Here is a 15,641-nt window from a genome sequence, read left to right as displayed (position 1 = left end):
TTCTGATCCTACAATGTGATTGGCTGAGAGGCGATCTAGGAGTGCCAATATTACACGTTATAGGACTGTAACCGAAGCTCTCCATGTATTACTCCGCCACATACAGGTAACCTAGCAACGCAGCAGCGTTTACAAGCCAAACAGCGCAACTACAAACAAGCAGCAACATTGTTAAAATGAATTACAGGGAGTTCGTTAAATCTATTGGCTTCGAAAGCATTTGTTTCGATCTGAAACTGGGGGATGAAGCTATAAATGACCAGCCTCATTCCTCCAATGAGCCAAGGTTTGTCACGCTTACAGACAATGATTTGGATGAGCTGGAAATGCAGAGAAACAAAGTTAATACCGTAAAACAAACATCCTGGGCTCTTAATGTATTTATATCCTGGTTAAAAATCCATTATCAATAATTGTTGTACTTTATTTTTTATAAATACAATTTTATCAACAGTTGTTTTTGTGTATATTTACCTCTATAATATTTATTGGGTAAGGCTGTTCCAGTGTTGTGTAAGTTTAGCAGCGAGCCATTGAATGGAACTATTTTAACTGGCGGAGTGTTTTTAACCAAACAGGTCGTATTTTTTCGTACTCTTTAACTCAAAATCTTTCAATAAACAGCGATAATGGAACTGTGGTATGATTGCAGTGCCAATATTACACGTTATAGCACGAACCTCGAGTGTATTATTGCGTAATTATAATATCATGACAGTTGACAAAAAGAAACAGATAGAATGTTTCCACAGAAGAACTGACTCTGTCAGGTTAGCATTTCTTGTCGAAACTACAGAGATATGCACCCTGGCTAGATGAACGTTGATTACAGTTTAAAGGCCACACATCTGAAAGGTACTGTCACTGGTTAATCATGACTAATAACAAGACAGCTCTATATTACATACATTTATGATATAAAATGATTTAAATGCAAAGCCCACAGTAGTATTAAAAACACATATTGATGGAATGAAGTTTGAATGATTCAGATAGGTAAGATTTCTTGGGCAGAACTTAAAAATGACACAAAAGCTTCTCTTAAGCTCTCCAAAAAAAAAAAAGTTTGGCTTTTTGTTTTCCGGCCTGCTTGCTGTATCTGTTCAGTGCCCCAAAAGCTGGTAAAAGAGATTCTTTGAGGGGGAAAGAGTTTGTAGAGAGAAGTTAATAAATGGAAAAAAATATGGCATACCATTTGTGCCTTGGAGAAACCTTATACCGCAAGCTACTAAACTGTGTGTTACATCTGTTCAAACTACAAAATCTACTCAACAGAAAGATGTGCAACATTCATTTGTATAATAAGACTTAGGTTTGCACATCTATAAGAAATCACTTCAGTCAACTCGTATGAGGAGGTTTGATTAGGGATAGACATGCATTTACATGAGCCTTATTAGCTCTTATTGGCAGTCTTGGTAGACAGAGACAGTAGGGGTGGGAATCGTTTACTATCTCCAGATTCGATTCGATTCTGATTTTGGTGGCCACGATTCGATTCAAAATTGATTTTCGATTCAAAATCGATTTAAAATGATTTGATCTACTATAATCAATATAATATAATAATATAATCAATATAATATAATAATCAATATAATAATTAATATCCCCCTTAGATAAAGGTACAGATCCAGGGGTTCATAGACGAAGGGTTTTATGGTAGACTGGGGTACTGGTGCTGTCATCCTGTCACTGCTCGTGGTCACTCAAGTTTGTTGACAGTGCAGTGGACGGATGCCATTGTCTCAGAATGCCCCCAAGCCTATGTTACCTTCTGGTTCTGCCTTTTTTTAGCTAGGCTGTAATAATTTAACTTAGTGCCGGAGTTGCTGCCACACTCCAGAAATGTTTATAATTTTACCTGTCCTGTATATGTCCTCATACAGAGCTAATTTTCCCTGTTTCATTTCTCCACATGGCTGCCCGCCTGCTTGAGGAATAATGAGATGAGGAGAGACAAGCGATCCATCCTGGCCGGCCACCTCCTGCCTAACCGGATGCCTACACCATGATGGACATTATTACATATTTTTCGGTCTAAATTGACATTATTGCATCTTTTACATTCTGTCTACATTCTGTCTATATTGTTGTTGTTGTCATGGTGACCGGTGTCGGCCAGAGGAGGATGGGTTCCCCCCCTGAGTCTTGGTTCCTCTCAAGGTTTCTTCCTCATGCAAAAAACTAGGGAGTTTTTCCTTGCCACTGTCGCCTTTGGCTTGCTCACTGGGGGCTAGGACTCGGCACTTGTAAAGCTGCTTTGTGACAACAACTGTTGTAAAAAGCGCTATATAAATAAAATTTGATTGATTGATTGATACTACAGTCTGCTTTGCAAGACAATGACAAATACAGAAAATAAAGTCTTTCACATTTAATTAATAAAAATAAAGTGCTTTGGAAAAATAAAACGCTACAGTTAAATAACATGCACTTCTTTGTATAGGGAAGTTGAAGTACCAAAAATACAACACGGAACACTATTTTTGCACAAATTAAAGACTAATATTTTTCAGTAGCTTTAAGAATAACAAGTGAAAATAAAAGTTTTTTTTAAGTGAAATATAGCACCAGTAAACCAGCTGCCTCAAAGCTGCCTCAAAATTTTTCATGAAAGTGTCTCTAGCAACAATAGAACTGGCATTCCCCGGCATTCGGTAAAAACCAAAATGAACCCATATTTTTGCCTTAAATGAAGACAGGACAGGTTGAATATCTTTTCCTCCAGAACCTGCTGTGTGAAGTCTCGTGTAATTTTGTAATTACGTAACGCGAGACTTCACCATGACTTAGAATCGATTTTGGGACATTTAAAATTCGATTCTGAATCGTAATAAATAAGAATCGATTTTCGATATGGGAATAGATTTTGGCAGATGCTATTTGCACCCGGGTATATGCAGCAGTATGTGTTATTTGCACCCGAGTATATGCAGCAGTGTGTGCTATTTGCACCCGGGTGTACATAGCAGTGTGTGCTATTTGCACCCGGGTATATGCAGCAGTGTGTGCTATTTGCACCCGGGTGTACATAGCAGTGTGTGCTATTTGCACCCGGGTATATGCAGCAGTGTGTGCTATTTGCACCCGGCTATACGTAGCAGTGTGTACTATTTGCACCCAACATTTTGATTTATCAAAGATTAGTACTATTCTTTTGTGTTCCATTTTACTTACAAATTATTTTACAAGAAGTGAAGATACTTTTATTTGGGGTTATGGGGTAGACCTGTTTGAATTTTGTTTTTCACTTGTGAGTCTTTTTCTTTACCATGCTTAGAATTTAAATAGCAATTTAATTATCCTAAGTCGCTTACCGCTAATGGCAGTAATCACATGGTAAATACTACATGTAATATACACTGCCAGTGATAAATAATGTTAAAACAAAATGTAACACAAGTTAATATCTGTCTGTAGCACCCTGATATGTACACCACATTGTATGTGTCACGTTATGGTCCCCGACCCCTCCCTTTGGGCGTGTGTTTACGTCGTCTGCGTCAGTGGATCTCCGTGGGTGCGGTTGCGTCCTGTGATAATTCGTTTTACCTGTGGCTCGTCTCGTCATCATGTGGGGTTTATGTAGTTTGTCTATTTAATGTGCGTTCACGCAGTGTCTTGTGCTCGTCGTTGTTTGAGTCTACGTGTCTCTATATGAGTGTTAAACGTGCGCTGTCTGCGCTATATGTGTAAAGACAAATAAAGTAACGTCTGTAGCGAACAGGATTCTGTGTCTCGTCCTTCACCCAGTCGCCAGCGTTACAGTATGATGTATACAAATATTCTTCCTGCCAGTACATTATCAGCCTCTTTAATTTTATTTAATTTCACAGAATGCAGAAGACAGATTCTATGACTAATTCATTTTTTCTGGATGGTTTGTACATTTTTTAAAGAAATAAATTGGGGTTTTTATTATTTACATCATGTTTAAATAAATTTTAATTTTGTGCATTGGATGGTCCTGTCCTTGTGTCTGTGTTGTTCCCTGCGTGTCTGTCTCCATGGTTTCCCCTCGTCTGACACGCCCGTGTCATCAGTGTCTTCACCTGTGTGTCTAGTTTAGTTCTGTGTATTTATAGTCCCAGTGTTTCACTTATCGGTTATTGGTTGTTTTGTTCAATTTGGTTAGTTTGTGCTCTTGTTATTCATGCTCTTTGGTCGTGTTGTGCTCTTGTTATTCATGCTCTTTGGTCGTGTTGTGCTCTTGTTATTCATGCTCTTTGGTCGTGTTGTGCTCTTGTTATTCATGCTCTTTGGTCGTGTTGTGCTCTTGTTATTCATGCTCTTTGGTCATGTTGTGCTCTTGTTATTCATGCTCTTTGTTCAGTGTTCTACGCTTCCTGGTCTGTGAGTTCTACTCGTTTCGTTGCTCAGTCGTCTGTGTTTTCTGTAGCCTGATTTTCTAGTTTGTATGCGTTTACCCCGTGTTTGGTTTAAAGTGTTCGTTCGGTGTCTTAGTTTAATTCTTAGTATCGTCATGCCTGTTTATTTGTCAAACCTGGATGGCTCGCCCGTTATGACCCCTGCCTGTTTGAACGACTTTGATCATGATCATTCCTCTTAATAAATCTCGCTCTCCTCAGCGTTTGTGTCTGCCTCCAAGCTCTGTAGCGCCAGTTAGTGTTGCCACCTGTCCCGGTTTTCACGTCGCTGTCCCGGTTTGTCCCGGTTTTCCTTCTTTTTAATATTCGGTCCCGGCAAAAAATAAAAATCATTTAATGTCCCGGTTTTCACTAGGTTAGTTCAAACGACTATTTAGACTGTTTCTGCACACTTGAAATCTGTCTTTTTTTTCTCGCTGTGTCCATTTTACACCCCCCACCCGGTAACACTTTACGTTCGCCACTATTATGCTCCTATTAGCTCAAAAATATATCAGTGTTCGTTGGATAATAATTCTCACACTATTTCTTAAATATATATCTTAAAATGTAAAGTTAAATTGAGTGATGGACCTTTTATACATAACTATTAACCAAATTCTGCTTACTGTTTCCTACTGTCTCCGTTTCGGTTCCTTTGAATTTGCGCCTTTTCGCTCCCGCGCATTCATTGGTAGACATGCGCAGATGGGTTCGCTTTTTTTTATTTTTTTTATTAAGGGGTGAAAATAGCCTCGCTGTGTGGCAAATGCTACTTGTACCCGGGTGCAAATAGACACTCCGATAGATTTTTTGGCACACCTCTAAGAGACAGTGTCTTTCACAGGTCAAAATCAACAGTTTTAATGTACAAAGGGGAGTCCAAGTTTAAAGACAGGCGCATGGCGGTAACGAGTCAGGTATCAAACCAAACGTACTAAGCAGATAACGAGCGGACAGAAAGGTGAAATCCAGGAGGACGAGCATACGGCAGAAACATGGAGAAACAAAAGATATTCACAAGGAGAAAGGCTCAGAAACATGACAACAATAAACAGAAAGGGAAGGAAGAGACATGGTGGGAAATGTAGTTTACAGGAGGTCTGAGGCTGAAGGCATGAAACAAAACATACATTTATTATTATTATTATTATTATTATTATTATTATTATTATTATTATTGGTAGTAATAATAGTGGTAGTAATAATAATAGTGGTAGTAATAATAATAATAATAGTAATAATAATAAATTTGATCTAATGAAATATCTGTGGTTCTGGTTGTGGTTCTGCTGATGTCTCACCCAAACCACACAACACTGTGTGTAAGCATTGAGAAATGTCATATGTTGTATACACTGGAGCAGAAACACACATGCTGCTTTGGCCGTCTGTTTAGAACAATCAGTCCACAGTCTCGTCACGTACTGTTCATCAGAACCTATATAAGAATCTTTAAGCACCAGGGTTCATAGAGATCGAATGTTTAAGTCAGCTTGAGAAAGTTTGACCCCAGTATATGTAAATGAGCTGTGAACATGCTGAATTAAGAAGAAACAGCCTGCACACACTCCCACCAATTCATCAACATTATGAAGACATACCAGGTGATGAATTAATATAACAGAGTGTTTTAATGTTTAAATATTTAATAAAGAAATTAGGAATAAAAAATTGGATATAGTATGATTCATAATATAATGAACCAAATGGATGAAGCTACCTACATAATACCTTTAGAGTGTAGTTGTTAAGTCCTCAGGATCCGATTAAATCCCATTAAAGCTAAAGTTATTAAATAAAATATTCATGCTTCTTTTAGTCTTCAGGAAATAATGTGTTTACTTTAGTGACTTCCTGTTTTCCTCTGATATGAGGGGAAAGGGAGGCACATGCATGCTTTAGAGCTTCTGAGCTCTCACTCTATACCTCTCTCTCCGTCTCTCTCTCTCTCTATCCCTTTATCTTGCTCTCTCTTTCTCCCTCTCTCCATCTCTCTCTCTCACTTTCTCTCTCTCTCCCTCTCACTCCATATCTCTCTCCCTCTCTCTCTCTGCATTACTCTCTCTCTCCCTTTCTCTCCCTCTCGCTCTCTCTGCATTTCTCTCTCCCTCTCTCTCTGCATTCTCTCTTTCCATCTCTCTCCTTGCATTTATGTCTCTCTCCCTACCTCTCTCTGCATTCTCCCTTTCTCTCTCTCTCTGCCCCCACCCTCCTGTTTACAAGGACAGAGGCTACAGGTCTACACTCCATCCAGCCCTCATTTACCTCACCAAGGACAACACGGAGAGTCCACAGAGAGTCCACAGAGCGTCCACAGACAGTCCACAGAGAGAGACACGGTCCCTTGGGCACTAGCCCCAATAGCCTGACGTGCTGCATGTTTTTGCTCTGCCCTCCCCAGAGTTAGTGTTTCATCAAGCCATTCTCTTTTCTGCAAAGGCCATTTTCTCAGTCTGTAACAGGTATGAGTGTGTGGGCAGTCATGGCCTGGCAGTTAGGGAACTGGTCTTGTGACCGGAGGGTCGTGGGTTTGATTCCCAGACCTGAGACCATGACTGAGGTGCCCCTGAGCAAGGACCTTAACCCTCAATTGCTCACTTGTATAAAGATGAGGTAAAATGTAAGTCGCTCTGGATAAGGGCGTCTGCCAAATGCCATAAAATGTAAATGTATGAAATGCATGGCCAGGCTTTTATTAGCAATAACCATCAGACGTTTCCCTGAAGTATCTGAGTGGTTTATTCTGAAATGTTGCTTTTGGATCATCTACTTTTTATTTTACGTTCAGGTTCTACACAATTTCTATACATTTTTATTCTAACTTGAGAGTCTCCATGATCTCATGCAGTGCCTTTTCAAGAGTCACTGAGAATGTGTACAATACCTGAAACATAGCCACCTACTGCTTGTTAATGCCATTAACACATTTTTGCTTGGATAACAAAATGAAAAAAAAATAATTCATATTTGTAGTGATTCTATAACCTTGTTGCTTTTTGCAACTACACAACATTTTTTTCACTGTGTGACTGCTCAGATCGTCATTTATTTGTTTACTTACTTGTTTTTCCAGGGATTATATTTAAAGTTCTATGTAAATGTAGTGTGGACATTTAGAGTATCCACTGCAATTTATGTAGTATATTGGGTATTACACTGTAGACAGGGTCCACCCCTGCCTGAGTAATTACAGCAGTGAGACAGAAAACTTGAGCTGGGACCATATGTGGAAGAACCATGCAAAACCATGCTGGACCATGAAGGACCATGCAGGACCATGCAGGACCATGAAGGACCTGCAAAAAGAAAACCCTAGGCATCTCATAACTGATGTTGTGCTAATGCAGTTATTGTCACAGACCTACGTACAGCATTAGAGAAAATATTTAAATGTGGAAATATTGATGAAGACAGTGATCATTTGTAAGTAAAGATGAGTGGTTTAGGAAGTGAATAACAATACATTTTGAATATCATTGAAGATAATTTTTTTTATCTTATTTCTTTTTTATTTAAAATGTTTGCATAATTTTTCTGAAATATAGTTTCATGCTAATTCCCACCCATTATCTGGCTAAGCATTCCCTGTAATATGACATCTACCAACCCTGGAGGGTGTGGCAAACTCAGGTTTCCTACAACATGCATGAAAGCAACCACAGACATCCATGAGTGTGTAGCCCAGTACCAGTTGTGCTCTCCTGACCTCCAGGCTGAGGCATCATGGGGGTTCAACCTCTCGATGATGGAGTGGGATAAAAGGTTGCAGAGAATAAAAATAAAAATTCTCACTTGAAAGTTTCTCCTCTTGGACAGCGTTTTAAAACCTTATGGGTCAATGGCCAACTGTTTCTAAACCATATTTGTTTTCTCTAGTGTAGGGGTTTTAGTTATGATACTTAACTAACCTACCTGCTTGCCTACAACTAAGGACGGATATTGGTGCAAGAAGCATTGACGTGCATAAAACTTATAAAATATCTGACTCCCAGTTATAGTTGGTAAGAATCTAAAAGAACTCACTTCTCAAATAGATCAGTGCAGGTCATAGAATATACCTAACCAACTTTATAAAGTACCTTGCTATAAACAATAGCCTGCTTTGTCAGAGGTTTATCATAAAAATGTGCAGCAGATGAGATACTTTAGAGGAAATTGGTATTAGCATTGATTTACCTTTATCTTATACTAATAATGAGCTCATCTGGTTCAGTATAGCTATAACTAAGGGAGATTGTGGCTACACAATTACCCAGATTTATTCAATAACCAACTAAATATAAAACAATAACATAATCATACTAGATTAAAGTAACAAGAATAATACCTAATGGAAACAAAGATACCGTCTGGTGCAGGTTGCCTCATGGTGCAAGGAAGAAGACGAAGAAAGAGGAAGAAGAAGAAGAAGAGAGCCAAGAAAAAGAAGAGCCAAAAGAAGAGACCCCTGTACCCACAAACCTTATCCCATTGCTATGGGAACCTCTTGAGGTGAACCACCATTTGTTGCCCCCCATGGTTTTATGGAGGAACACCAGATCCCCCACAAGAACACATCCCACCACTCCTACGCTACATAGTGCAATACCATGTTTGAGGTATTTTACCACTATCCACGGATTATTCAGAATCTTTTGAGAATACCGAAATGATTGAATACCAAAATGTCTCTTCCAGTTTTTTTTTTGTTTGATTTATTCCAATTTGCTACTGCAAACATACCTAAGCGAGCAATCAGAGTAATCAGAGCTTTGGGTGCAATTAGTTGGGGTGACAAACACAAAAATAAAGAATGATATACATCATGGTTAGTTTCGGCATGTCACAAGCATGTGTTGTAGGGCACCTGCTTTTTTCTTTATATATGCTACATGCTTCATTATGTGCAAATCCTTTGCTAGTTTCCATGTTGGGCTGGTCAGGCATTTTATTAAATACTTCCCTTCTTAGGTAAAGGTGTTGATCTTGGGGTTCATGGACATTGTGAGTAAACTGGAATGTTATGATGCTGTCACTTCCCCTCTTTTTATCACTCGCTTGTTGACTGAGAGAGGTGGAGTGCTGATGTCTCAGGGAGCCTCATGCCCTTCTGTCTCTACCCTAACCCTCATACCCCCTTCACACTTCTGTCTCTACCCTAACCCTCATACCCCCTTCACACTTCTGTCTCTACCCTAACCCTCATACCCCCTTCACACTTCTGTCTCTACCCTAACCCTCATACCCCCTTCACACTTCTGTCTCTACCCTAACCCTCATACCCCCTTCACACTTCTGTCTCTACCCTAACCCTCACACCCCCCTTCACACTTCTGTCTCTACCCTAACCCTCATACCCCATTCCCCCTTCTGTCTCTACCCTAACCTTCATACCCCATTCCCCCTTCTGTCTCTACCCTAACCCTCATACCCCCTTCACCCTTCTGTCTCTACCCTAACCCTCATACCCCCTTCACACTTCTGTCTCTACCCTAACCCTCACACCCCCCTTCACACTTCTGTCTCTACCCTAACACTCATACCCCCATTCCCCCTTCTGTCTCTACCCTAACCCTCATACCCCCTTCACCCTTCTGTCTCTACCCTAACCCTCATACCCCCTTCACACTTCTGTCTCTACCCTAACCCTCATACCCCCTTCACACTTCTGTCTCTACCCTAACCCTCATACCCCCTTCACACTTCTGTCTCTACCCTAACCCTCACACCCCCCTTCACACTTCTGTCTCTACCCTAACACTCATACCCCCATTCCCCCTTCTGTCTCTACCCTAACCCTCATACCCCCTTCACACTTCTGTCTCTACCCTAACACTCATACCCCCATTCCCCCTTCTGTCTCTACCCTAACCCTCATACCCCCTTCACATTTCTGTCTCTACCCTAACACTCATACCCCCATTCCCCCTTCTGTCTCTACCCTAATCCTCATACCCCCTTCACACTTCTGTCTCTACCCTAACACTCATACCCCCATTCCCCCTTCTGTCTCTACCCTAACCCTCATACCCCCCTTCACACTTCTGTCTCTACCCTAACACTCATACCCCCATTCCCCCTTCTGTCTCTACCCTAACCCTCATACCCCCCTTCACACTTCTGTCTCTACCCTAACACTCATACCCCCATTCCCCCTTCTGTCTCTACCCTAATCCTCATACCCCCTTCACACTTCTGTCTCTACCCTAACCCTCATACCCCCCTTCACACTTCTGTCTCTACCCTAACACTCATACCCCCATTCCCCCTTCTGTCTCTACCCTAACACTCATACCCCCATTCCCCCTTCTGTCTCTACCCTAATCCTCATACCTCCTTCACCCTTCTGTCTCTACCCTAACCCTCATACCCCCCTTCACACTTCTGTCTCTACCCTAACACTCATACCCCCCTTCACACTTCTGTCTCTACCCTAACACTCATACCCCCCCTTCACTCGTCTGTCTCTACCCTAACCCTCATACCCCCCCTTCACTCGTCTGTCTCTACCCTAACCCTCACACCCCCCCTTCACTCTTCTGTCTCTACCCTAACACTCATACCCCCTTCACACTTCTGTCTCTACCCTAACCCTCATACCCCCTTCACACTTCTGTCTCTACCCTAACCCTCACACCCCCCTTCACACTTCTGTCTCTACCCTAACACTCATACCCCCATTCCCCCTTCTGTCTCTACCCTAACCCTCATACCCCCTTCACCCTTCTGTCTCTACCCTAACCCTCATACCCCCTTCACACTTCTGTCTCTACCCTAACCCTCATACCCCCTTCACACTTCTGTCTCTACCCTAACCCTCATACCCCCTTCACACTTCTGTCTCTACCCTAACACTCATACCCCCATTCCCCCTTCTGTCTCTACCCTAACCCTCATACCCCCTTCACACTTCTGTCTCTACCCTAACACTCATACCCCCATTCCCCCTTCTGTCTCTACCCTAACCCTCATACCCCCCTTCACATTTCTGTCTCTACCCTAACACTCATACCCCCATTCCCCCTTCTGTCTCTACCCTAATCCTCATACCCCCTTCACACTTCTGTCTCTACCCTAACACTCATACCCCCATTCCCCCTTCTGTCTCTACCCTAACCCTCATACCCCCCTTCACACTTCTGTCTCTACCCTAACACTCATACCCCCATTCCCCCTTCTGTCTCTACCCTAACCCTCATACCCCCCTTCACACTTCTGTCTCTACCCTAACACTTATACCCCCATTCCCCCTTCTGTCTCTACCCTAATCCTCATACCCCCTTCACACTTCTGTCTCTACCCTAACCCTCATACCCCCCTTCACACTTCTGTCTCTACCCTAACACTCATACCCCCATTCCCCCTTCTGTCTCTACCCTAACACTCATACCCCCATTCCCCCTTCTGTCTCTACCCTAATCCTCATACCTCCTTCACCCTTCTGTCTCTACCCTAACCCTCATACCCCCCTTCACACTTCTGTCTCTACCCTAACACTCATACCCCCCTTCACACTTCTGTCTCTACCCTAACACTCATACCCCCCCTTCACTCGTCTGTCTCTACCCTAACCCTCATACCCCCCCTTCACTCGTCTGTCTCTACCCTAACCCTCACACCCCCCCTTCACTCTTCTGTCTCTACCCTAACACTCATACCCCCTTCACACTTCTGTCTCTACCCTAATCCTCATACCCCATTTACCCCTCTGTCTCTACCCTAACCCTTATACCCCTCCCCCTTATACTTTCCTTCCCTCATTCTGACACCTAGGTTTCTAGGCGTATCTTTGCATGCTTGGCAGATATTGCTTCATGGATGACTGCTCACCACTTGAAGCTCAACCCTAGCAAAACTGAGCTTCTGTACATTCCAGGAACCCCAAACCCACACAATGATCTCACATAGTCTACTTTGAGAACACCTTGTTAACACCATCAGAAACTGCTCTGGGTGTAACGTTGGACAACCAGTTGTCTTTCTCAACACTTGTTTCAAAGCTGACCAGATCCTGCAGATTTCACCTCTGTAACATGCAGAGAATACGACCCTTCCTTTCACAGGAAGCTACTCCTGTAGCTTGTGCAGTCAAGTCATTTCAAAGCTGGACTACTAAAATTCCCTACTTGCAGATCTTCCTCTACGGGTCATCAGACCTCTACAACTAATTCAGAATGATGCAGCACGACTGGTCTTCAATATCCCCAAGTTCTCACATGTGACTCCTCTGCTACACTCTCTTCACTGGCTTCCAGTAGTGGCACGCATCAGATATAAAACCTTGATGCTTGCTTACAAAGCCAAAAATGGACTGGCCCCTCCCTACATGATGTCCATGGTCAAAAGCCGATCCATACAGCTAAGACTCAGAACCTCAAGCTTGGCTCAACTCGAAACTCCATACTTAAAGTCTCATGGAAGACAAAGCTCCAGACTATTCTCCATCCTGGCTCCAAGATGGTGGAACAATCTTCCATTAGCTGCTAGGACTGCAGAGTCTATTGCTATCTTCAAGTGTAGACTGAAGATCCACCTGTTTGTTGAGTTCTTACCAGAGCACTAACTCAGCTGATACCACTTGCCGTTGTTCATAATTTGTATGTCTGTCTATGGTTATTTGTGCTTCTTGGTAAACGTTTAACTTGCTAAACACTAGATAATGACATTGACTCCTGTAGTTTAGTAGTAGTCTGACTCAAGGGTATCTTGAATTCTACCCTATCCGTACTATTACCTAGGATGGATTCTGTGATCAGATGCAAAGCACTTTGTAAGTGGCTCTGGATAAGTGCGTCTGCTAAATGCCATAAATGTAAATGTGCTCGCTCACCAGTCTTTATGCGCTACTGTAGAATTAGCATTAATTTCTTCCAAAGACAGAACTAATTCTAACTTTACAAACAAACAGGAGGCAAGATGACATTACGATACAAGATACACGCAAATTACATGAGTTTAAATGAACTCGCAGGCTAAGCAGATGTTAGAATTTACTTAATATACTTATATACTTAATTCTTGGATTCCCTTGTGGTTGACATTTTGTGGAAATCCAGGCACATTTCTTGTTGCAATGTTTTGGCTTCTTTCCAACTCCAAATTCCGACTTCCACTTCAACGAACTTTTACTAGGCTACGAAGCTTCAGTATGGATCCAAGTGTGGTGTGAGAAGGGAGAGACTAGCTGTCATGCATATGAATATTCAAAGTCAAGGCATTTCCCTTCAGTTGCAAACAACAGAAATGCAACTGTAACGGGAAAATTAACAAGTTTATTTTAAGTGAAATTATATGCATATAATTCATCAAAATGAGTTGAACCAAACACATATATTTATATGGGTGACATCTACTGGTCAGTGACATCTACTGGTCAGAGGGAGTATAGCACATTTTATATTATGGCCTCCTACTATATCCCGTCCAGTCTGGTTTCGCTGCTGAAAGGGTACGATAGGGTTGTGCGTCTTCTCTTCTATATTTAACTATTTATGAGTTTTGTTGTTATACTTTCAGGCAATAATTAATATGTCGAAATGATACAGAGTGAATGCTTTAGTTTTACTAGTGTTGCTTTCTTTGTATTATTGTTACGGAACAGCTCCGGACCCTTCCCTGTGGGCGTGCCGCAATGTTGTCTGCGTGTCGTTATGTCCATGTTTGTACTTCCGTGGGTGTGGGTTGTTTGTGAGCGTGTTCGTGGTTACACCTGTGCCTTGTCCCGAGGTCACGTGGGTCTGTGTACTTCACCTATTTAATGTGCGTTAACGCGGTGTCTTGTGCTCGTCTTTGTCTAAAGTTCATGCCTGTGCAAGCCTCCGCATTTGCGTGCTTGCACCGTCCGTGCTGAGCTTTGCGTTGCGTTTTTGTATTTCATTAAATGTTCTGTGTGCACCGTAAGACGCTGGTCGTGTCTCCTCCTTCCTCCTGCACCACAGCGTCACAATTATTTAAAAACAGGTTACGAGACGTAATTACTTTTTTGACCGCAGCTAGTTATGCTATAGACCCATGTGGTCTGATCCCTATAATAAACTAATATGGAACAAAAATTTCCCAAAACAGGTACGCATTGTGTATTTTCCTTCTTTTGCTTTGTCCAGTATTCCACATTGAATTGTATTCCCTTAGTTTTTTTCTGTTTTGTTACAATCAAGCTGAGCTGTTTATTACTGCTAAAACTATTGTATTTACTGTATTTATGGTTTAATTATTGTAATAACTGCGGTTTAAGTCTGGTTTCACTGCTGAAAGGCTGAGAGAATAGAGAAGCACCAACTGGCTGCTGTATTTTCCCTGACTGTACCCAGACAGACTCAGCAGATGTGATTCCAAGTTTGGTGTCTTTGGAATAGTCTTGAAGAGCTGCTTCCCTTAAAAGGGGTTTAAATCCAGCACCTTTCCTAGAATATAAAGTTATAAGAATCATGATCAGATCTGGCATGCTTACAGTAATACAGGTCTGTTTGCAAACTCCAAAGGCAATGCTTTATGGCTAGGAAAGCATCAGGTAAACAAAGAGGTCATAAATGCAGCTTTCTGCCCTGGTGCAAGCCATAGTTCCTCAGACTAGGTCCTGGTGAATCTGATAAGGGTTTCCTCAGTCCTGAGGTCATGAACTTTGGGTCCCCAGTCGAGGGGCTGAAATAAATCTTTTCTTAGCAAATTTCACTTCATGCTGCAGCAACCTTAAAAGGACCAGAGATGGTTAGTTTCAAACGTTGTGAGGCAATGCACTTCCTGTGATTGTGACGCTAGGTCCTCAGAGCAAGAAATTGCAAAATCTTCTGCTTCTTCACTCTAGAACAGACCCCCAAACTTCATGTGGCCTTCAGATTAGCTCAAGAACAGTGTGCAGAGAGCTTCATGGAATGGGCTTCCATGGTCGAGCAGCTGCATCCAAGCCATACATCACCAAGTTCAATGCAAAGCATCGGATGCAGTGGTGTAAAGCACGCCACCACTGGAGTGATGAATTGTGCTTCTCCATCTGGCAATGTGATGGACTTGTCTGACTCCACTATGCCAAGTGTAAAGTTTGGTGGGGGGATTATGGTGTGGGGTTGTATTTCAGGAGCTGGGCTTGGCCCCTTAGTTCCAGTGAAAGGAACTCTGAATGCTTCAGCATACCAAGACATTTTGGACATTTCCAAAATTTGGGCAGTTTGGATCTGGCCCCTTCCTCTTCCAACATACTTGTGCACCAGTGCACAAAGTAAGGTCCATAAAGACATGGATGGCAGAGTCTGGTGTGTATGAACTTGACTGGCCTGCACAGAGCCCTGACCT

The sequence above is a fragment of the Brachyhypopomus gauderio genome, unplaced genomic scaffold (genome assembly GCF_052324685.1).
Source record: "Brachyhypopomus gauderio isolate BG-103 unplaced genomic scaffold, BGAUD_0.2 sc93, whole genome shotgun sequence".
NCBI classification, from domain to species: Eukaryota; Metazoa; Chordata; class Actinopteri; order Gymnotiformes; family Hypopomidae; genus Brachyhypopomus; species Brachyhypopomus gauderio.
The sequence above is the reverse complement of the archived record's forward strand: the minus strand, read 5'-3'. Positions refer to the sequence as shown.